Source organism: Lissotriton helveticus, chromosome 2_2 (assembly GCF_964261635.1).
Source record: "Lissotriton helveticus chromosome 2_2, aLisHel1.1, whole genome shotgun sequence".
NCBI classification, from domain to species: Eukaryota; Metazoa; Chordata; class Amphibia; order Caudata; family Salamandridae; genus Lissotriton; species Lissotriton helveticus.
In genome coordinates this window covers 372,235,347-372,259,907 of record NC_136060.1, presented here as the reverse complement: position 1 = coordinate 372,259,907, position 24,561 = coordinate 372,235,347, and the positions used below count along the sequence as shown (strand labels likewise).

Below are 24,561 nucleotides of genomic sequence, written 5' to 3'. Positions count from 1 at the left end.
GCGCCGGATGGTGTTGACGTCCAGCTCAGGCGGCGGACTCTACGGCTCCACACAGGAGTCAAGCCGTGGATTCGTCTAAGGATGCTCCCTATTCTTTGGAGATTAGGTGCCTACTGGTGTCATCCTCCCCGGAGTGGTGTCTTTTTCACCGGCGTCATCGAAGGGCAGCTCCCCGCCATTTTTGAGGCCAAGGTGTTCGCCGGAGGAGCGACAGGTCCCCCCTTCTGAATTCCAGGTTTGGCCTTTGCCCGCCCCGCTTGGCTTCGGGGACGGCCACCTTAGTTTACAGCCGTCGCCTACGGAGTATCTGCTTTCTCCACCGCGGGGACCTACGGAGGCGGGTGTGGCCTTCACTCACGCGGTGTCCACGGCTGTGGGCATTCTGCGTGTGGGTGACCCGGTTGCTCATTTCCCAGCAGACCATCTCTTGGAGGTTCTCCACCAGTGCTCCGATGGGAGGGAGCTCTTGCTTTCCTTTGAGGGTTCGCTCCTTTCTTCCCTGACTGGGGCTTGGAGGCGCCCCGCCTCGTGGGAGCCGGTGTCTCAACACCTTTTGCACCGGCACCTTCCGGCGTCGCGTGTCCCGGTGTATCTTTCCCTCCACCACTCTGCCTCAAGTCCACTTTTGCGGACTGCTTTTCCTTCCCTGCCGCCACTGTTGACTCCGCCATCCCGGGAGGCTCACTGGCTGGACTCTTGGGGGCGCAACATGTTCGCCTCGACCAGCGCTCCCCTGCGGGTCCTTAACACCTTATGTGTGTTGGCTAGGGCCTCCTCTTGTTTGTGGGGCTTCGCTGAGTCCTTGGGACCCGCAGCTTCCCAAGAGACTGTTCAGGTGGACCTACAGCATCATGTGTTGGATGGCCGGGAGCTAGCGGCGTTTATTCTCCGCTCTGGACATCTCGGAGGTGCTGGGCCGGGCCATGGCTTCCTCAATCGCCCTCCGTCGCCATGCTTGGGTTTGGGATGGCGTGTTCCCTGTAAATGTGCGGGAGTGGCTGATTGATCTTCCATTTGATGGCAACCTATTATTCCATGCCCCGGCTGACTCCGCCTTCCAAAGGTTCCTGGCAGGGCTCCGTCCTCCTCCTCCGCCTTATCCTCCTCCTTCCCCTCCTCAATGACTGCTGAGTTGAGCTGGTTCTGAACCTTCTTTTGGGTCGGACGCCCTTGCTGTAGAGTGTGTTTTATGGCCATTAGAGTCCTCCTTGCTGGGACTATGGCGTTGTTGGCTGCTGGACGGCCCCTTTGTTGACTGTGTGTTTTTGCTGGAGTTGTCTGCACAGACTTGGTCCTGAGTTTAGGCCTTCTGTTTTTCTCTTGGGCTGTTTGACAAACCTTCAGCGGGTTTTTTTTTCCCTGTGGATCTCTCGTTTTTCTTCTGCTGCGGAAGTTCTTCCAAACAGGGTTCCCGCGTCTTGGGACTTAACGTACCCTATGTGGGGTAGTGGTAGCTGTTATATAGCTTGCCCTCTGCTAGGGAGTTCTGTTCACGTTCGGGTGCCTGTCCTCCATGGCATTTATGTATGTTGCTATTGCTTCTTGAGGTCGTGTGCGCGGACCCCTGGTATCTTGTGTGTCCGGGCATTTCCTCACCTTCCTGCTCCTGTCCTGAGGGCTGGGTTGATTCAGTATTTCTCCCTTGTCAGGCGTCACCTTCCCGGTCTTCCTGGGGCTGTTCTTCCTGCTTCTGGTGGCTTATTACTGTCGGCGCCGCTCTGGCTGGCTTGTTGCCTTTCATCTGGGGTGGGCCTGCCTTCTTTCCCATGTTTCCTTGGGCCCTCTAGGCTTTCTTCTTCTTCCTTTTCCTGTCCTGGCATTGAATGGAAGCTCTGTTGCCTTGTAGTGGAGTAGGGTGCTTCGGCCTCTCTGGCCTTGCCCTTGGTTTCCCTGTTGTGAGTGTATGGGCCTCTTCAGACTTCTTTCTTCTTCCTACATCCCTCTTGGGGTTGGTGGTGTTCTGCTTGTGGGGGTTCCTCTTACCTGATCCGCTGGTCTGGCCCCTGTGGGACCTTCTGTCCTGTCCAGGCTGGTGGGGTCCTTTCGCAGATCCTCCTTTCCCGTGGGTATTGCTAGGATATCTATTCTACGTGAAGGAATCTGCGGCTACTAATCAGATGTACGAGTTACTTACCTTCGGTAACGATGTATCTTGTAGAGACGATTCTAGCCGCAGATTCCTTCACTGCCCGTCCTTCATCCCCGTTCTGCGAGGACCCTTGGGTTGGTCTTCGGCACTCGCATCCCGGTGGGGGGCTGTGTCTCCTGTGAGTGCATTCTTTCGCTCTAGACGGGCTGCTCCGTCTTGTTGCTGTTCCTTCCTCCTCTTTGGTTCATTGGAGGATGAGTTTATGGTACTCCTGTGCCCCTCTGCTCTGGCTTCTCCAGGTTTGGGGGGATGGGGGTTACCTTCAATCTCTGCCCTCCCCTTCCTTCTTCTTGCTGCTAAGGGTCCTGTCCCCTCTGCTAACCTCTGAGTTGGGGTCATATGGCCATGCCTTGCCCTTGTTCCTTGGCGGGTGGTTGCCTCTGTGCTGGGGTTGCTTGGAAGTTTGTTATTTCTGTCTGTCTTGGAACTGGCTCCCCCTCCTTGTTTCTGAATGGGGGTTGTAGGCCTGCTACATTTGCCATGACATTTTACGTATGTTCCTTGCCTCCGGGGGAAGGGGGGGAAGACTTTGTACATGCTGGCAGAGTGGCTGCTCAGTGCTCTGCTCTATTATTTCTTCTGCCCCAGCCTTTGGATACTCCAGTGTTGCACTGCTCCTTATGGTGTCGCTTTTCTCCATTCCTTTTTCTACTCTTTCGCACACTGTTCCCATACTCCCACAGTTTTGTCTGGTGGCTCCGAGTTGCGGCGCGGAAAGGTTCTCAGAAGAAAACTGACGTAGGCGCACCGGTGTGGCACTTATGTGACCTCCCTGATGTCACGTATGTGGACGACGCCTAGGCGGAGTCGCGTGATGCCACTCCGCCCCCGGCACGCAGGGATGCTGTGGCAAGAAGTTTCCGGATCCAGTCTCACGCCTACGTGAAGGAATCTGCGGCTAGAATTGTCTCTACCAGATATATTGTTACCGAAGGTAAGTTACTCGTACAATGTTTAAAGGGTTACATCTTTCCTAAGGGGTAGAGGGAAGGCACACAAAGTTACAGCGTTTTATAAGTATGGGGACCTTCATGTTCTAAAGGTAATACCATAGTGCATAATAGGCTAGAGACGTGTGCAAGTGGCTTTTTCTCTTATGTTTCAGAGATCCACACTAGAATAAGATGTAGGAGGCATTTTCTTATCCTTTGAAGTGCAAGAGGCAGGGTCCATGGTGGCTGGTAGAGCTCCTTCAACGCACCTGCGGCGATTCCGCTTTGCGCTCGCGCCATTACTTAGCGCTCGCGCCATTACTTAAATAGCCTTCAGCTCCCAAGATGGCAGAATTTGAAGAACTGGACCACCAACCGTACTAAGATGGTGCCCACTAGCATCTGTGTAAACCTCTGCTTTGATGGTTTACTTTCCTCTGCACAAGCAACACATACTGTGGTGGACCAGGGAAAAACCAAGCTGCTGCTGCAGATAATTATTATTGAATGTAACCCTTATTTAACACACTTAAACTTGGATCATCCGAGAGCCTAATCAAAGTGTCTTTGTGTGGAAGAACAAATAAAGTTCTTTATGTGCCATCAAATTAAGCAAGATGCCTTAGTGCAGGAATAAGCAGAGAAACAATCCGGCAAATGGAGTGTGATTTTGCGAGTAAAACAATGAGATCCAACTTTAAAAACAATAACACTAAACAAATAGCATAAGCGACCTGTGACGTCACTTGTAATGCGGGACACTTCAGTCAGCAAGGAGTTACGAAAAAGGAGCGCTACATCCCTAGAGCTGCGGCTGTAGCCCACATGGTAGACTCTGGAGTATCCATGTCTAGCCTGGAGGGTGCAGTTCGTACCCAAGAGATGTTTCTTCCAGCATCACTACTTGGGTCCGGGCCTGTGGAGAAACCGTAAGACCGCACCCCTTTATATGTGGTTCAACAGGCCATTAACGTTCCACGTCAGGACTATGAAGAACTTCATGGCGGTTTAAATGGTGTCCTGAGCAGAGCCCAGTGTATAAATATGTCGGATGTTTGGAGTCACACAGACTGCCAGGGGGCTTCACTGCATGGGTGTGGGTATTAGTGAGTCCCCAGGATGTACCAAGTTGTGAGGTGTGTTCCCGGTCTGTAGTGTGCTCTAAAGATAACTGTAACCCAAATAACAAACCTCATTAACCAAAACCCCTTCACCCCAACTCTCTCTCTCCCTATACTTCCCCTTAGCAGAAGCATCTGTCGTCCAAGAACTGTTCCCACCTCAAGGTGAGTGGTGGAGGAATCAGAACCTAAAGTTTTCGACCTGAGGCTCCCAGTCTCTGTGTCCATTAAAGGACATGATGATGCTGGCGTGTCTTAAAGCATGTGGATAAAGAAGGAGATAATGAAAGTTCCAGTGTTGTCTGCATTATTGAGTCTAGTATCAACGCCCAGCACCTGGGACGAGGCCCCTCCGATGCCCACTTCCGACACAGGTGGGTCCGGCGTTCCACCATGGTCTAAGTCTGATTGATGCGGCTGAGACTTCCTGGCCGTCACAGCGGCCACTGTGAGAGTGCTTTAGGTGTTTGGAGAGAAACCAAGAAAAGGGTCCGGGCTCTATGCAGTAAGGTCAAGCCTCACTTGAATGAATAACGAAATAACAATACCAGTACTGCAACACTAATCCTATAAATTGCACCAAATATAGTGACTCAAAACACCATATAAACAAGACTACTTGTTCTGTCTGAAATAAATCTTTTTTTATATAAACATTTTATGAAACCAAACACATTTTACATTTTTTGTTAGCACTTTAGCACATAGGACACAAATTACAATTTAATTTTTACATCACATGTATGAGACACCACTTTAATTCTCAACTCTCATCAATCCCAATCATACCATCCAAACTCACATTCACCCACTAAGAGAAACACACTACTATTTACACAATATACATTTCACAACTGATATTACAGTGTTAATAAGTCCAAATCCAAAAAACGACCTTGGAACAAATTTCACTTCATTCTATATTTTTTGATGTTTTTAGAACAGCCTAAGGTCGCACTAATAGGTCTACGCGTTTCGAACACCCTTAATGGGGGGTGCTCTCGTCAGGACCACATATCTGAAAGATATAAGGAGGTGTTTTTTAGAATCACTAATAGTGGCACCATCCTGAATAAGCATGGATAGCCTCAACTCAAGTCTTACCTTTGCCTTGTAGTGGCGCAGGATGAGAGAAAAGAGAGTTTTAATTCTGCAAATAATCAAATGGGGTTGTTCAGTATCATGTACTAGACCGGTGGTCGCCAAAAAACAAGATCGTCACTTTTACTCTACTTCACATTTATACTCACATTCACAGCTTGTATGTGCTGCCTTGATGGAAATCGAATTTAACTGGTTTTGAGTTCTGTGGGGAAAGGATGCAGGGACGTGCATTAGTTGCTATCGGATCTCTGGCTGTGACTGCAGCCGGAGGGGTGTACGTTTAAGAACTTACTTGTGTGCTGGACTCCGGCGTGTTGGCGTCTAGCGGACGGATTTTCGTGCACTCTAAAATGAAAAGCGGGGAGGCGTGTATTGTTTAGAATTAAGATGCCTGATTAGCCAAACTAGGTGCCTGAGCGTACTCAAACTGCGAGTTCTTACCATTTAACAGGCACCGTCTCACAGTCGACTTTCTCCGCGGTTTACTTCTGGTTACTTCTCAGCTGTTGTCACGTGACTTGCAGTGATTGACGCGCTGTGGGCGTTATATCGTGCTTGATGCTCCACGGACTTGTGGGAGTTGTATTCTCTTGTTGCTGCGCGTTTTTAGAGAAGGTGTGTATCACGCTATTAGGACGCTTGGAACACCTGGAATGGATGATTTGTTTCATGCTACCAGAAGCGGTCCAGGTTGAAAGGGTGGCCGTGATGTGTAGTCGTGGCCGATGTTTTCGCTGGTTAATGTAGTTTGTATCCCCTATCGTGTAAGCTTCGGTGAAATAGATTTATTTAATTATTTCAAGATGAAATGATTGTCCAAACTTCTGTACCTACATATTATTTTCCTCGCTGGAGCCCTTATTTAATGTGTGAGTAATTCTCTGCGATCTTGTTGGTTCTGTATAGTCAATGGTCAGTATGAAATATATAGATATGACGGACTCTATGATGGGCATGTCAAAAGTGATTATGACAGTTTATAAATTTCTGAGATTTCATTGAGGCCATCAATCGCTGTATTAAATTGTATAATAAGCATGGCTTCTCTTCTGGAAAGTTTTTCATCTACGTCACCTCCCCTTGGATCAGTCTCAATTTTTGATAGAACTGTCCATTTGATGTCAGATTCACAATGATTGTGTACCTTCCAATGATTTACCAAAGGCGCTGTCTGCACATTGTTTCTGATTCTGGATTTATGTTGGGTAATTCTACTCCTGATCTCCTGGTTGGTTTTTCCGATATAGAGCATGTCACAAGGACAGCGTATTCCATAAATGACATAACGTGATTTACAATTAGTAAATGTGTCATGTTTCCAGAATGTTTGCTTGTGTTTAAAAAGCGTTCCTTCTTCGGTGGTGGGACAGCAAACACAGGTACCGCATTTGTGATGGCCTTGTACTGGAGGTAAACTCAACATTGCTCTTATGCATGGTTGTTTCTTTTGAGGTAGAGTTGCACGAATCAGGTAATTGGCAATGTTCTGATCTTTTTTGAAGGTAAACAAAGGTTTTTCTTTGAGTGACTCTTCTAGGTTTTCAACTAAGTGCCAATTTTGATTTATCACTTTTTTGAGGTTGTTTGAGTTTGGACAAAAAGTAGATACACATACAAGCCTTTCCATCGGCTTCTTTTCTTTTTTTCTTAGAAGTTCTTCTCTTGGTGTCCACCAAGCTCTCTTCATAGACCGCCTCAGAAGTTTTTTGGGGTAACCTCGTTCCAGTAGATTTTGTGTCAGATGGTTGGCATGGAGCTCATATTCATCTTTAAAATGGCAATTTCTTTTGATACGTAAGTACTGGCCGAAGGGTAGATTTTCTTTTAGGTTTCTTGGATGGTTGCTCTCGAAGTGTAACGCTTTATTTCGATCAGTCGGCTTTTTATATAATGTAGTCACCAATTTCTTCTCTGATGGATAGACTTCTACATCCAAAAAAGCCAGTTTTGTTTGGGAATAATTTAGACTGAACTTTATTTCATGGGTCCGGTTGTTCAACCATTCATGACATTTTTTGAGTTCATCTTCGCCACCTGTCCAGACGGCAAATACGTCGTCTATAAAACGACTCCAATGTAAAATATGTTCAAAAAAAGGATTGTCTTTGTAGATGAATTTTTCTTCAAATTTGGACATAAAAAGGATAGCCAGTTCAGGAGCAAAGGGGCAGCCCATCGCTACTCCCCCTGTTTGGAAATAAAATTCCCCATTAAAGTTAAAATAATTTTTCTTTAAGGCGAATGAAGCCAATTCTAGAATGAATTCAGTAGGGATTCTAACTGGTTTTTCTCTGGTCTCCAAAAATGAAGCTATGACTTCCAGGCCTTCAATTTGAGGTATCTGTGTATATAAAGATGTCACATCTAGTGTGACCAAAAAATCCGAGCCTTCATTAAATTCAATGGATTCCAGTTTGTTTATGAAGTCTGAGGTATCACGTAGATACGATTTAACTTGAGGTAAAAACGGTTTGAGGAAATGGTCCACAAATTTTGAGATGGGTTCCAATAGAGAATCACATGCCGAGACTATCGGTCTCCCCGGTGGTGCTACTTGATCCTTATGGATTTTCCGAAGGATATAGAATTGAGGAATCCTTGGAAATTTACATTGAAGGAATTCAAATTCCTTTTTTCCTAGAAGTCCATCAGTGTGTCCTTTTTCCAAAATTCCCCGTAATTGATGGTTTAGTTCTGTCGTGGGGTCTCTTGAGACTTTTTTGTAACAGGCTTGATCATTTAATTGCCTCATGACTTCAGTGGTGTATTTTTCAATAGTCATCTGGGAAAAAGAAAAATACATCACTGAAGTCATGAGGCAATTAAATGATCAAGCCTGGGCACAGACGATCATTAGGCACTCTCTGCATCTGCAATCGATTTGATGGCCTGACGGTGATCGAGTCCTCCAGACTCTTACCGCCTGGTCTGACAGGAACTAGTAACCGGAAGGGCGGAGAGCCGTTTCCAACCCTTCGATTGAGACCATTGTGACACGCTATCGGGCGCCACTTGAAACAGGTAAACTACAGGAACATAGATATTTGAAATACTTTCTATTGACTTGGGCCACGATGAGAAATGCGCAAGGACATTTCTAACGATGCGTTTCTTCCTTTCTTTTGGTATTCTAAAAACAGGCATTGTCCTGTCCAATATACCGAATTAATTTCGAGTACAGACGTGGATGCAATCTAAGCGATTTGGCTTTCTCCACGGGCTCAGGTAAAATTTGAAACTCAGTATTAATATTTCACTCTGTTGATACATAAGGTCGAACTGTTGGCAGTCATTAATACCGTGTTTTGCCAATATTGTTTCTAACAGGTATTTCCTAAAAAACATTGCGAGCACTATTGTGTGCACGTACTACATCCCAGTTTTTTGACCACTACCTGTTGTAAGTACAATACTGGCACGCAATATGGTGTATAGTCACATATAACAAATAGGACGATGGGCTAGGAAGTAGTCCCTCTCAATTGAAATTGATCATGTTACTTTCTTCCCTTTTTCCATAATAGTACCCGGCTGGGTCACAGGTAAGTCATTTTTATTCTTCACCATGCTTGGGTGAATACAAGACAGTATCCAGGTATTATTTGTCCCTTGTCTATACATATAACAACTAATAGTTGCCATACACTATACTCACCCCCACTTCGTCCTTTTAATTGTAGATGTCCCCTATTGCCCTGTCCTGAAGAGACCCGCATCCCTGAGGGTCGAAACGCCGTCGACGCAAAAAGGAATTGAACCATTAAAATAGTGCCTACGACTGTGTAGATTCACTATAATTATTATTGACGCTCTGTTTGGTCATTTTCCTTTACTTTTGTATCCAATAAGAAACCTTTTGTGCCTGTTTGTAACTTATGTTTTATGTGATTTTGGTTTCATATGTACACTTGGGACACTGTGCACTATATTTGTATTCACATGATTGTGTAGCAACTTAAATGTGATTGAATTTGACTGATAAAATGAAGTAAAAACATTCTTGAGATGCATATAATTGAGCATGTATTCCTTTCAGCCATCCCCAGTAATCCTCTGTGGTAGTGCTAATCACTGTTCCTATCAAGGAACTTACTGCTTGAGTAACCATGGCTGGTAGGGCTCGAGCCTAGTAGCACTGACTGGGACCGATTGCCCCCTGTCCTTGCTACCACCACCAGTCACGTCCACCTTCCAGAGGTCTGGGTAGCCTCCGCCAGCACTGTGAAACTTCTAAGGGCACTCTTCCCTCCCCCCCCCCGCCCGCCTGCTACGGTAGGGGCCCCACGCTGCAGTTCCAAATTCCACTAGGGCCAGGATTGGGTCCTACGGCTGGGGCATGTTCCAGAGATGGCATCTCAGGCGGGTCCGTATGGGAGAGGAGGCCGCCACATGTTCAAAACTATGAGTCCTCACTGCTATTCCCCTCACGGCTGCTGATGCCTGTTGGGCCCACGTGATTTGCTTTAAGGCAGCTGGACTGATCAGCCAAGGGATTCCACCAGTGTGTTATGAGGGGGCCTTCGCTTATTTTGGCACCCCCGTGGTGTGCAGCCAAGGTTGTGAGTCCAATTGGGCACTGCACCTGTGAGCTGCCCGCACTCACCGCAGTACTCCGCAGCTACGCTGTCCACGTGGTGGGCGCGTTTAGGGACGGTGGCGTGTAGCCCATTGTGGGTTGATAGCTAACAAGGAGCTCATAAAAGAGCAACCACCATTTTTGCCGTCCCAGCTCCGCCCCCACTAAATGACATGGTTTTAAGACAGGATTGTTATGAACCATCAACGAGGTTGTCCTAGAGGGTGAACTGAAGTATCTGATTGCGGCAGTTGATAATGTTTCAAAGTGACTTTAATGTGCGTTTTTAAGAAAAGTGGATACACAATATCAAAATTTTTTAAGCAAAGATAATTTGTATTGAAGGTGCACCTGAATTAATTGTAACAGAAAATGGAACTCATTTTATTTTGTCTGAGTTGTTTCAGTTTTTCAACAAACATGCTATCCAGCACATTAAGGTGCCATTATATAGTCCTTCATCGAATGGTTTAGTGGAGAGGGCTAGTCATCTTTTGAAGGATATAATTGAGACTGCAATTTCTACTAATTTGAATGGTGTAGAGTATTTGAAAGACAAGGTATGGAACTAAAATACCATGTCGCACAGTGCCACAGGTGTTGTACCGTTTATGCTTTAATGGGAAGAAAACCTAGTTCTAATCCCTCTTGGTTGGATCAACATACTGGTTGTTTGAATGAATGTCTAGATTTGAACAATGTTCGCAGAAAAGTGGAAGAGAAACAAAAGATTGTAAAGAATATTTTGATCACGCTAGAACTGTCAAAGACATTGATATAAAGGTTGGTGATTAGGTAATAATTAAAAAAACATCCAAAGTGGTTGAGGAAGGGTCAAAGTCTACCTAGACTGTTAAAGTTTTTAAGGTATCTAAAACCGCAGTTTTGTGGCAGGACATAGAGTGGTGGAATAGTAGCTCTAGTGTGAAGCTTAAAGAGTAGCAGTTCGTATTATGACAAATAAGGATGTGATGAATGGATTCTGATTGCCTTGATGTGCCTTTGTCTTTAAATGAAAAGTAGTGCAGTGATGGAATTGTTCTATCTGAAGAAGTGGTTTCTTCTAACTGTGGTGTTTGTGGTGTTGGGGCAGAAACTGAGGGTGAAGTTTGCTTGCAAAATGATTCTCAGAATACTAGGATGCAAATTTGGTTGAGTGTTTAGAGGTTTTTGAACCTAGTGGTTATATTATGTTTTATTTGTATTTTTATACTTTCTTGGATATGTGTTTTAAAAGAAAATAAAAAAAATCTTATGTGTCATGTTATAGTTTGTTATATAACTCATTGTTTGTGGGAGTTGTATTCATTCTTTTTTATTTCTTTTTTATAATAAGGGATATGTTGTGATGTTCATGTATGTAGAATCTTTGTATCTGATAGAGACATCTAGCCGCAGTTTCCTTAACTTAGAATTATCCCCAGGCGTCAGACTGGGCCCGGAAAATGTTTGCAGCAGCACCTCTGCGCGCCGGGGGACGGCGCCAGACGACCATGCCCTGACGTCATCCACGGACGTGACGTCAGCGAGGTCATCTAAGTCCCTCCGGGCTCGCTGACGTCAGATGGATTGCGACACCTTCCAACAACTTAAGACGAAGTCCCGGCGGGAGCGTCTGATGAAGTTACTTTTGGCTCGCCTGTCACGGTCGGAGTCGTCCCGGCCTCTGGCCTCCTCTTCGGCGGCAGGTCCCGGTGCGGTGACAGTGGGTTCCGTTTGCGGCGTCTGGTTCTCGTGTGCGTTGCTTGCCCCTTCCTGGTTAGTCCTGGCGCATGTCGCCGAGGTCCTCGAACTCCCTTCCTTCTGTTGTTGGGGGCACTAGTTCCCGGATTTCTCCGGACGAGCGCCCCAGGGAGTTGTCCATCCCCTATCTGCCTTTTCCCGGTGCAGGGGCGACTCTGACTCAGATGGCGGCCTATGCCGCTGCTCTGCAGGTCTCCCTTGGGTCCCTCCCTGGGGTGTCCTCAGACCCTCCGCTATGTGCGGGGTCTTCGGTGGACTCGCCGGTGGGCTCGCCCCCGGCGCCTACTGAGCTCCTTGCTTCTAGGGAATGATGGAGATATGGCGACATCGGGGCGCGGCCCGGCTGGGTCGCTTTCTGCGCCGCATAGTCCAGTCGGCTCCCTGTGGTGTTGAGGGTGGTTGCAGCTTGGCTCCAAGCCCACCTCGGCCTTCCGGACAGGCGTCTGCCTTTTCGGGGACCTAGCCAGTGCCAGTTCGGTGCCGTAGGCTTGCTTCCCCGGCTCCATTCCTTACTACAGAGTCGGAGCCTGTTGTGGATGAGGCGTAGACTTGCCTTCCCGGCTCCGGCACCATTCCTTTCTTCAGAACCGGAGCCTGTCGTGGTTGAGGTCGAGTCAGCGCCGGACGAGGCAGAGTCGGTGCTGACCGAGACGCCCTGGCACGTCTCCACGCCGGATCATGGACTCCTCTCCGGAGGCTTCCGGGGGGAGTTCAGCATCACCCCGATGTCTGGCCCAGCTGGATCCGTCTTTGCCTCTTCCCCCTTGAAATTTGTGGCTCCGGCGGACTCTCTGCCTCCTCAGGAACCCCATCAGGACCCTCATTCGTTAATGGGGCTACCTTCATTTGGACTTTGGTCTCATCCTCCGTTCATCGGACAGCCCTCTTGAGGTGGAAGGTTCAGTTTACAGCCCTCACCCACGGATGAGTTGCTGTCCCCTCCTCGGAGGGCTACCGAGGCTGGTGCTGCATTTATAAGAGTTGTTTCCTTGGCCGCCCGCGTTCTGAGTATGCAGCCCCTTTCGGTCCCCCTGCCTGTTGACCCTCTGCTTGATGTCCTCCACCACGGTTTGGGGAATGTAGAGCCACTTCTGCCATTTGAAGCTTCTCTTTATGATGCCCTTCTGGGCACCTGGGCTTGGCCGGCGTCCGATGATGGGTGGCTTGTTTTATCATGCACCGCCACCGCCTTGCTCCAAACAATCCAGTTTGCTTATTTGTTCAGCCAGACGTTCAGGGGTTTGTTCTGCAAGCTGCTTTTTCTTCCTTGCCTCAGCTGCTGCTTCCTCCGTCCCTGGAGTCGTGGGGTCGTAATATTTTCGCCTCCATTAGTGCAGCTCTTTGCTCACTCAATACCGTGTGTGTTTTGGCACGGGCTACTTCTGCCCTTTGGGACTCCGCCGAGTTTCTACTATCTTCCACCTCGTGTTGACCTCCTCCATCTTATCTGTGACAGCGTGATCTGGCGGAATTTACTGTCCACTCGGCCCTGGATACCTCTGATTCCTTATGCCGAGCTATGGCTGGTTCGGTTGTACGAGGACGCCATCCTTGGAAAATATCCGGGAACGCCTTGTTGACCTGCCCTTTGATGAAGTCCTTTTGTTTAATACCCACGCCGATTCAGCAGTTAAGCACCTCCTTGCGGGCTTTCGCCCTCCCCCATAGGTATGTACTTAGCAGGTCTCAGGTTGTCATATCCTGGGGTGGTTACCCTTTCATTTAGTTGGACTATGCGTTTTTGGGCTTTTAGTAAGCTTAATGTGGCGGTGTTCCACAGGTTGTTTGTGTTCTGTCCTTTCACTGTGGTTTACCCTAAGAGGTGTTCCCCTGTTTTTCTTGGGGCGTGATATACTCCAGGTGGGGTACCTGATGGCTCTTCCAAATGGGTAACTCCGTTTGTTTTGGTATTTATGACGGCCGACCCGGTCCTGGAAGAAGCCCTTCCTTGTAAAATGGACCCAGCGACGCCAAATGGGGAGCGTGACACGGGCGCAGGAGCCGGACTTGAAGGCTTTGATCTGCAGCTTTTGAGAGTGGACCTGACCCAGCAATCCACTGTGAATGATATTTTGATGAGGAAATGATTTCCGCAAACAGGCTCACTGAAGCAACATTGTGTGGGACTTCGGAGTCCAGGATGCCGTGCAAAGCGGCCATGCCCACCGGGGTTGGATTTCCATTAATGATTGAAATACACTGCTGTAGCGGATTTGAACTTCATGACAGCCTTTGATAAAGTGCAGGACGCACGAAACGCGTCAGGTTTGCTGAAATGAAGCTGTGTGTTAAGTTCAACTTGCAATCGAGCAGCCCTCATTAAAATTCCTAAGGCAACAATTACCTGCGTGACGGCTCTTCCAAATGGGTAACTCTGTTTGTTTTGGTATTTATGACGGCCGACCCCGTCGTGGAAGAAGCCCTTCCTTGTAAAATTGACCGAGCGACGCCAAATGGTGAGCGCAATACGGGCGCAGGAGCCGGACTTAAAAGTTTTTATCTGCAGCGTTTGCGAGTGGACCTGACCCAGCAATCCACTGTGAATGATATTTTGAAGAGAAAGTGATTTCTGCAAACAGGCTCACTGAAGCAACATTGTGTGGGACTTCGGAGTCCAGGACGCCGTGTGAAGCGGTCACGCCCACTGTCAGGCTTGCTGAAATGAAGCCATTTGTTAAGTTCAACTTGCAATCAAGCAGCCCTCATTAAAATTCCTATGGCAACACTTACCTGCGTGACGGCTCTTCCAAATGGGTAACTCTATTTGTTTTGATATATATGTGTGTGTGTGTGTGTGTGTATACACACACTCACACACTCCCCCCACACGGATTGACCGCCTGGTATCCCTTTTTACACAGCTCCACCTCTCTTCGCTTCTGCGAGGTCTGGTTCTATATCCCCTTTTTTACGGGAGCCGTTTGGTGCCCTGTACTTCAGCTTGCCATCGTTCTGCACGGCGGTGTTTTTTCTTAGCACGCTCATAGTGCACTTCGGTGCCTTTTCCTGCATCTTCGGCAATGAGTGTTCCTAGGGTTCCGCTCCCTGGGGTGGACCTCTGCTTCTGGATGCTCTTTTCTTGGGGGGGGTTTGTTTGTCTCGTTCATGTCCTGCACAGTCCCTCTTTTCTGTGGGGGTGTATTTCCTCTCCGGGCCGGAGGTGGTGGCCTGGAGATCTGATGTTGTTCTCAACAGCTATGCGTGTTCTTCACGGTTCCTGTAGGCACCTTCTGTGCTTCGGATGCCACACCCTTCGGATGTGTCTTTTTCCTTTCGGTGTCACCCTAATCTGTGTCTGGGGTGCCTGCGGGACAGCTCCTCTGATGAAGGTCGTCCCAGGTGCTGGGCCCTGCGTCTTTCTCTCCCGGGGATGCGTTCTCCTCTTGGCCTTCAAACTGTCTTGTTGGGCAGTCCTGTGCTCATCTTAGCTACTATTCCACTATTGGCGTCCTGTCGCACTGGAGTCTCGAGTACTTCTATCACCCGTCTGACCACGTTTTACTCTTGATTATGTGGATCCCCTGAAGAAGAGCTCTCCAGCTCGAAATGCATCGGGGATACTGATACATGTTTCCACAAATATAATCATGATGTATTGAACCTTTTTTGATTATGGAATCATCTACTAATGATTGTACATGAATCACCATTTAAAAGGAAAACCTTTGATTCAGAAGTATGAACCAACCAATTGAAATGACAAAGTGATTAAAAACTTTGAACATTTGAATACCCTTGTTTATTGTCGAGAATACACCTAGCTAAAAGGAGTGCTCAGGAACTCCTCCTTTTCTTCATATTGTTTCACTACCCCTCCCGGACAGAAGGTGTTCACCCTGAGCACCCTCAGACATTTGAACGTCATTGACCACTCAATACAAACATAATGATTACTTCGGAGTGCAGCGGACCCCATTCCATTATCTCAGCTTAGCTACACCACCTTGTTGTCTCCGTAGCTGTCTGCTATGTGCATGTTCTCGTTGTGGTCCACCTCGGTGTGCGACAGCGTGGTGCTGTCTGCTCCTGTGGCCTTCGTGTGTCTAAGTGTGCACTTGGCGGGTCTTATGTTTCCGCCTGTACTTTTGAGACGTTGCTCAGTTCCTGCCTCTTGCCCTTCGCTTCCTGGATGCTGCTTGTCCAGCCTCCCTGGTGTGGGCTTGCCTGGTAGGCTCTGGTTATGTCCCTCCAAGTTGTCCGCTAGCTTTGGGTGTGGTGTCAACTTAGTGCACCATTGAGCTCTGGGAGTAGTTCTTCATTATGAACTCTTTTCCGTTCTGGGATGTAGCTAAGTGCTTTATCTACATCTCATACTCACACGGATATGGTCTCGCGCCATTCTGACTGGCTTGTGATAACTTGCCTCCCGTTGTCTTTTGCTCTTCCGAGCTGCTTGGGTTGCTGACTGGCTGCACCGCCACAGCTTTCCCCATTGTCTGTGGCTAGCTCAGTGCTTTCGGGCATTTTCTGTTGTTCTGTCGCAGACCCACCTCCCCCTTGGGGTATGTCTGTGGTATCTATTCTAAGTGAAGGAATCCGCGGGTAGATGTCTCTATCAGAAGTACGAGTTACTTACCTTCGGTAACGATGTATCTGGTAGAGACACTGTCTAGCTGCAGATTCCTTAACGCCAACCCATCCTCCCTGTTCTGCGAGGACCTTGCCGGGTGGGCTTCTCCACTTTGCCTCCTTTCAGTTGGCACTCATCCAGGGTGCTCAAATTGGTGCGACCCTTTTAAGACTTGCCATATGCAGCCCCCTCCCTCCAGGTGGCTTCTTTTCCTGCAGAGCGGTGCTTTTTGCTTTGCCTTCACCAGTAGATTCCTCTTCCCTTTCTCTGCATTTCTCCACTCTGGTCCTTCCAGTGTGGGGTCTTCTACTGTTGTTTTCCCTCCCTCCCGCCTCCTCCATCGCCTTAGGGCTCTTGTCTCCACTACGTTCGTCAGGCTGGAATGAATGCACAAAGACGCCATATTAGAATAGACTTCGTCTCAAATAAGCTAGCTAAACATGACGCTCTGCTGAACATAATTGAGCATTGTGCCTCGGATGTGGAGGATACACTTGTCTAAAAAACTATACACTGCTGAACATGGAAAAAGTCTTACAAGTGATCACCACAAAGAAAGAAAACTTCGAAGTGGGGGCCTGACGTAATAATAATTGCATCTTAGGCACATAGAATTCTGCAAACACTGGAAGACTTGAAGACTACATGTCAGCTGTTCTCGTCCTAACGTCGATAGCACAGGATGTTTAAACACACTTTGGCTTTGGAATCTTCTCACTTCCCTGCATACCCTATTGTGGGGTAGGGGTTTTAATTGTGTTCCCCATGAGCACATTAACCGCTCTTCTGGATCGACTGAGGGTGGATCTGCAGCCACAAAAAGTTCGAGGGCGATCATTTCTGAGTATAACCTGGTGAGATTTGGCTTCACTATTACACAGACTCCAGGGAAGACACCTCCTTTTCCGCACTTCAGAACACATGGTCATGGTTAGACGTCTGGGAGACCACACTAGATGTCTGCATATGGCTTAATGAGATACATCACCCAGCTTGTACTCTCTCCTACCACTCTTCAATTCTACTTGAGACGTTGGTTACTGGCATTCCCCCATTGATGGGTCAGTGGTGGCTGAGTGAAAAAACCCATTCAGATAGTTTTTTTTTTTTTGGCGTCCAACTGAAAGCCAAAATAATTTGATATTTCCGACTCAACATAGATTGTATTGACCTTGTCCGGGAAGAATTCAAAGTGATGATTAGGAACAAATGCATAGCCATACACAATGCAGTACTGAAATTGCTAAGGACACATATTGCATGCCTAGAACGTGAAATCATAGCACATATAAACAGATACTCGCTCAGAATTTATCCTCTCATATCCTTGACCAAGCAAGAGAGAAGCTGACAAATAATGCTTACATAATGATAAAAACATCAGCACCCACACATTTGAGGAGAAGGAGTGCCCTGGTAAAGCACTAACTTACATGATCAAACACCCACGAGCAGCAAATGCTACTACAGCTGTAGATGATTTGACGGGAACACCACAACACAGGCATCTCACATTCTACCAAGAAGGCACATCGCTGCCCTGGTTGAATGATGCACGTGGCTGTGTTTGGAGCAATCATTTACGCTAGATGAAATACAAGAAGTGATCAGGGGCCTGCTGACAGGAATGATGGGCGTCTAGCTGAATTTCATAACGATTCAGTGATGTCCATTCTCCCCATTTATTAGCCATATGCAAGGAGGCCAGAGAGAGAGGGGGGAATCCTCCCACTGTCACTTGATGAGGCCCTCATCATATCCTTGTTAAAAACCTTATACACCTGCTACTAGATGTAAAGCTTATAGGCTCCTGTTGCTAATCAACTGTGACAACTTTCAAGAGCTACCATTAACTGCTGCAAATCACTGATCTTCCCCCTCATCAATGGTACTGAATGGTTTACACCAGACAACCTGCTGAAATAGTACTATGAGTCGCTCGAGTATCTGGGAGTATGGGTCATTCGGAATATTGATCTTATGTTCAGTGAGAACTAAGGGATAGCAATGGACAAATTGCCAGAGCAGATTATCCGCTGGATATCTCTTCAGCTGTCACTAGCAGGATGCCATCACTAATAAAAAATAGTCATTCTCCTGCTGCTCTATTTGTGCGTGAATATCCACATACCACTCCCTAGAAAAGTTTTTTTCTAACTGTCAGTACCAAATTACTTAGACTACGAAGGGCCAGCAAACAGCCAAAAGTCAGTTTAGAAATGTTGATACTGCCCTTCCGTGGTGGGGTTGATGCACCGGACTGCAAATTACACTATTTGTGTGCTGAAGAAAAGATTGCCTACCACTGGTTTAAGCCTGCACCCTATTTGTCAAAAGATGCAGTTGTAAGTGATAATGTTGCCTCTTGTACAATTGCAGTTGCTATTTTGGATGAGGACCCCTTGATATGGACTAACCATTGACACTATTGCCTGCATGACTGTGGCCTGGCACAAATGTAGAGGGAAAATTGGACATGAGATCTTGTACTCCTCTACACTTCCTTGTCTTATCTTCCAAAACTACCAGTAACACATAAGAATAATGCAATTACACAGAGGCATACCCTTGGCATCCTAAACTTGGGGCAGTAGTAATAAAACACAGATTTGTTACTCTCGCAGTTTTGAGGGGGGCTTTCCCGGTACTCCTCTGGATGAGTTTATGTATTATCAATGACAAGGAGCTTCTAGACCGGAGCTCCCCGGGTTCCCCTGTAGCCAGATGTGTTAATATCTGGTCTTTATAGTGCATCTCAAAATGAAACTCCAATTGCTACATATTCCACCAATGTTAAGTGGATTTGGAGGTACGGCCTGAGATCTGATTCCGACTGTGAATGCTCCAGGATTCTTGAGGTAGATTTCTTGCATCTGTCTTAGACCTGCTGCATTGTACGATGATACATAGAGATGTCTGTCTGCAATTGTTCCCTGACGTATGTATCTTAGCCTTCTAACCTTCATTGGCCTCTCTTGATGAGATATGGTCCCACGCTCCAGAACTTGTTTAATGCGCTGTTGTGCTTCACTAGCTGGGTGAGGGACTGGATGTCCAATGTATTGATGTTGCAGTGTTACATGATTATTTCCCTAAGGCCTTGATATAATATATGGTGTGCTGATGTACATTTTTGACTAAATGTACTCTCATTCTTATGGCTTGATTATTAGCAGTCTGTTCTGTACTGCTATTGTTATAATAAACTTAATTTTTAAAAACTGCTGTTCAAGCCCTCGTACTCTTGTATCTGGATGGAACCAATGCTGTTCTCCATGGCGTCCAAGACTCCACACTGGCACCCCATATGGACATCCTATACTCCGCAGCATGTCTCATCCAGAATCTCAAGAAATATGACCACATCACCCCCATCATGATGAAATCCCATTTGCTCCTCTTGCTGGCCGGTATTGTCTTAAAACCCAGCTGTTTCATTTACAAAGCTATCACAACAAACACTCGCTAGCCTTGCAGACAAGCTCACCACCTATGGTGGATCTCTGCACAACCGCAGCTAGAATTCCAATAGACTGCAGACTAAGAAATGTAAAAAAACAAAACAAGACTGCAGGCCTTTTTCATCGATACACCCAGGATCTGGAAAAACAACCTATCTAGATGACTGGCACAATGCTGATCCAAAACGAAAGAGTTTGACTCGCCTCTTTAACGAACACTACATCACAATGCATTAACTGTCCACAACTCAGTTTCCTCTCTTATTGTTGAATTTATGCTTGTATTTGACCATGTGCAGCACTGTGGCTTGGTTTGCGCTATATAAATGCCATATACATAAATACATACAAATGGTCCATGTGCAAAACAGAAGCAGTACCTCCAGTTATGACTCACACACTCTCTTCCTACTGCAGGAACTTGAGGCACCTGTTGCATCAATGCCTACTCCATAACACCAACCCAAGAAGAACTGTGCCTTAGCTGCACCATTTACTTGATCTTTCAATCTTCTGTACCAAGTTCTCTGAGGTTCATTTCTGTTCTGCACTGTTCTGATGACCATATTTTCCAAAGTGGGGTACTTTCCCTCTATACAGAAGAGGGCCTACTGCCAGATTGCCACCATGTTTTGAGACTTCATCCTTTTTGTGCAGTATCCCTCAGTATGATCAGCTGTATCTGTTTCCCAGTGATGGAGATACGACAATAAATTACATAGGAATAATACTAAGATGCTGGAGTACACTGGGAACAAGTTATGTCTGGTCCATGCTCCCCTATCAATACTTTTCTGATAAAGATGACTTCTGACCACAGATTCCTCGCCTTTTGAATATTCCCCAGGTTTTAGATAGCATCCGTAAACATTTGAGTACTATGTCTGTGCACCAGTAGGTGGTGCCATGTACCTCTGCACTGATGCTGGTATGATGACCTCTAGAATGCCAGTGGTCTTGGCACCTCTTCTGATATCGGCCTTGTCTCATCCCTAAGTCCTGCCACTGAAGAAAGTACCTTCTTTGCAATAGTCATTTGGAGGGCGACCGAAGTTCTCGACCTTCAGCTGCCCACCTGATGGGTCAAAACTAATATCCTGACCGAAGTCCTCCAGCCAGGCAAACCAATACTGAGCCGGTACTGCACTTCAATGAGGCACCCACCCATACCCACTTAGGGGTCTGGGCCAAACGTTGCTTTGGCTCCCCAGTCTTGTCATCTTTGGGCTTTCCTACCAAAATGCCAAAGTCATATGTGATTCCTTCTCAAACACTCCCTTACATTGGAGCCATTCGAGACACCGTTCGGATCTGAAAGAGACACGTTAGTGATAGATTCTTACCTTAGAATATCCCCAGGCGTCAGACTGGATCCGGAAAATTTTGCGTAGCAATACCCCTGCGCGCCGGCAGGCGTCGTCCGCGGCTCCGTGTCCGTCGTCGGTGTCGTTAGCGGCGGAATGACATCGTTGGAGTACTTAGACGCCGCCCTCGCGCGCTGACGTCAGTTCTTCTTTTTTCCGTGCCAGCTAGCACAGATCCGGAGAAGCTCTACCCCTTAGTCATTTTTTGACTAAACTTTTTGATCTTTTTGATCATTTCTCTACTCGAGTCTTCGACTCCGACGGTGCCGGTAGGGATGCCCTGGTTTAAACCCTATTCCAAGTGCGACCGACTAATGTCGGTTACCGACCCCCATCGCCGGTGCCTCAAGTGTTTAGGCCTCGACCACGACCGCCGCACCTGCTCCGACTGCCGGGCCCTGACGTCTAAAGCTAGGCGGGAGTGGTCCCGCAAGCGACTTGAGCTCTGGCAGTCGGCCCCGCGCCACTCCAGGTCCCGGTCCCACAGGAGGTCGAGGGACCGGTCGTGGGGTCGGAGCCCTCGCAGCTCCGGGAGTGGACAACGGTCGTCTGGATCCAAGTCCTCAGGTAAGAGGCATGAGAGGTCGGAGAGACATCATCGCTCCTCCGACCCACCCCGACGCTCGCGCGATGCGGCCGGGTGACACCACCCACGCGGCTCCGACGGAGTCGCGGACATCGCCACCTGCCCCACACCTTCGGGTCCCAGGGCACGATGCGACGCCAGAGGAAGTCGAGCGGTACCTCATGGCCGTGAGGTTCCTCCCTCCTCAGCCGGGTTCCGTGGCACCTTCGGGCCCCAACGGCCCCGGCTTGAGGGCCTACCGTGTCGGGTGCTTTGGCTCCGACGCCGTCGGGTGCTTCGGCCCCGGCGCCGCCGGTGACTTCGGACCCGGCGCCGCAGGCCCTCACCGCTTCCGGATCCGGGTCGTCGCCGGTCGACCTCACCGGACGCTGGCCCTGCGGGTGTCGCCCCCGGCGCCTGCTTTGACACCGTCCCCGATCCTACACTCGGTCCGGTTCCAGCGGCGCCGCTGGGCGTCGCTCTTGACGTCGTTTGGAGATTTCTATTTCCACGAACAGGCCCCATCTGTTGACCCTGAACTGGGTAACGAGGGTGATTGGGAGGGGTCTATGGACCCTCTGGCACAGGAGTGCCAGTCTCAACAGGACTGAACATATGAGCTTGGGGAAGCCAGTGGACTTGACACTTCGCCAGACACTGGATTTGTCTCCTCTCCCACCGTGGCTACGGAGGAGGGGGCTGCTTACAGTGTAGTGTTGACGCGGGCGGCCAAGGCCATACACCTTGAGCTGCCCGTCGCGGCCGTGAGGACTAACCTCCTCACTGAGTTCCTTAAACCGCAGGCAAGCTCCAATGAGCCTCTGCTGCCGTTTAATGAGGCCGTGTGTGATGTTCTTGTGGGCACTTAGTCCAAGCGCGCCACGGGTCAGCCTGTGGATAGGAACGTGGCTAGAAGCTACCGCCCGGCCCCGGGCGACCCTTGCTTTTTGTCCACCCATCCCACCCCCAAGAGCCTGGTCATCCAGGCCTCTACCTCCCAGACCACATTCCCGGCAGCTCCGCCCGATCGGGAATCCAAGAGGCATGAACAATTCGGGAAGAAGGTGTTCTCGTGCCTGAGTTTGGGACTGCGTTCAGTCAGTAACGCATGTCTCTTGGGCCGCTACACCCACACCCTGTGGGACGCGGTCGCGAACGTGCTGCCACAATGTCCGGAGGAGGTCCGGGCAAAACTCGCCCAAACTCTTGCAGAGGGTCGAGATGCGGCGCGATATTCCATCCGGTGTGGACTGGATACCATGGACTGATTGGGCAGGGCGATGGCAACGACGGTGTCGGTTCGACGCCACGCCTGGTTGAGAACCGCCAACTTTTCGGCTGATGTCCAGGCCACTCTTCTGGACATGCCGTTCGATGGCCGTCGCCTCTTTGGCGACAAGGCAGACCATGCGCTTGAGCGTTTTAAGGAATCCAGGGCTATGGCCAAGTCCTTGGGCCTCTCGGCCCCACGCCAGCAATCGGGTGCCTTTCGCTCCTTTCGTGGCCACGGAAGTGGCGCCCCCAAACGTGCTGCCAGCCACACGCCACAGAATGTGCAACAGCGCGGTGGCGACCATGGAAACCGCCGTGGCGGCGGTTGGGGACAACGGCGAGGCCAGTCCACTCCTTCCCCCGCAGCACCTGCCTCAAAACCCTCCTAGTCCGTGCTTTCAGGCCCATGTGACGCCAGTGGGGGGCCATCACCTCTTCCACTGGCGCACTGTCACGTCGGACAGGTGGGTCTTGCAAATAGTCCGAAGGGGCTACTCCCTCCCCTTCGAGGCAACCCCTCCAGCCATGCCACCGCAATTCCACCGCATGTCGGGGGATCACTTGCAACTTCTGCAAGAGGAAGTCACGGCCCTCTTGGCCAAGGGGGCCATAGAGCGCGTTCCTCGGCCGGAACTAGGGTGTGGTTGTTACTCCCACTACTTTCTGGTACCCAAGAAGGGCAAAGGGGGCCTACGCCCTATCTTGGACCTACGGAACATCAACGGCTTCCTCGGAAGGAGAAGTTCAAGATGCTGACTTTGGCTCAGGTCTTAGCTGCCCTGGACCCCGGAGACTGGATGGTAGCTTTGGACTTGCAGGATGCTTATTTTCACATCCCCGTCCTGCCGGCCCACCGGCGTTACCTGCGGTTCACGGTAGGCCACGAGCACTTTCAGTTTACCGTGCTCCCATTCAACCTTACCAGCACCCCACGGGTGTTCACGAAAGTGATGGCGGTGGTCGCAGTTCATCTGCGCAGGTTAGGGGTGTCAGTCTTCCCCTACCTCGACGACTGGTTGTTGAAGGCGGGCTCGCCCCAGACAGTCGTCAGCCACCTCCAGACTACGGCCGACCTCCTGCACTTGCTGGGGTTCTCCATCAACGTGCCGAAGTCACACCTGTGTCCCTCTCAGAAGCTCCTCTTCATCGGAGCAGTTCTGGACTCGGCGCAGTTTCGGGTTTATCCTCCCGAACAGCGGGTTCGGGATATTCAGGCTCTGATTCCGATCTTTCAGCCGTTATCCCGAGTCTCGGTCAGGTTGACGCTGCGGCTTCTGGGGCTGATAGCCTCCTGCATCCTTCTGGTGCATCACGTCCGGTGGCGGATGCGGGCTCTGCAGTGGGACCTGAAGTTTCAGTGGGCCCAGCATCAGGGTAACTGGTCTGACCATGTCTTTATCTCGGAGGGCACTGCAAGACAGTTGCAGTGGTGGCTCACGGACCACGACTGGGTCTGCGGCAGATCCCTCTCCCTACCCCAGCCGGAGCTCGTACTTGTAACGGACGCGTCCCTCCAGGGCTGGGGGGGGCCATATGGGAGAGGCGGAGATCAGAGGCCTCTGGTCTCCGGCGGAGTCCCAGCTCCACATCAACCTTCTGGAGCTGCGGGCGATCCGGCTTGCACTGAAGGCATTCCTCCCCTCTGTCCGGGGGAGTGTAGTGCAGGTTTTCACGGACAACACCACCGCCATGTGGTACTGCAAC

The 24,561-nt window shown here is 49.1% G+C and overlaps 1 protein-coding gene and 1 long non-coding RNA gene across 3 annotated transcripts in view; both read left to right on the top strand.

Moving 5' to 3' along the window:
* The window catches only part of HTT (huntingtin), a 1,924,961-nt gene that overhangs the window by 1,122,193 nt on the left and 778,207 nt on the right, over positions 1–24,561 (top strand). The window lies entirely within an intron of this gene.
* Positions 8,248–9,308, top strand: LOC144821845 (uncharacterized). Its single transcript, XR_013608469.1, has 4 exons — positions 8,248–8,327; positions 8,447–8,531; positions 8,831–8,848; positions 8,987–9,308. It is a non-coding gene; the product is annotated as an uncharacterized LOC144821845 (long non-coding RNA).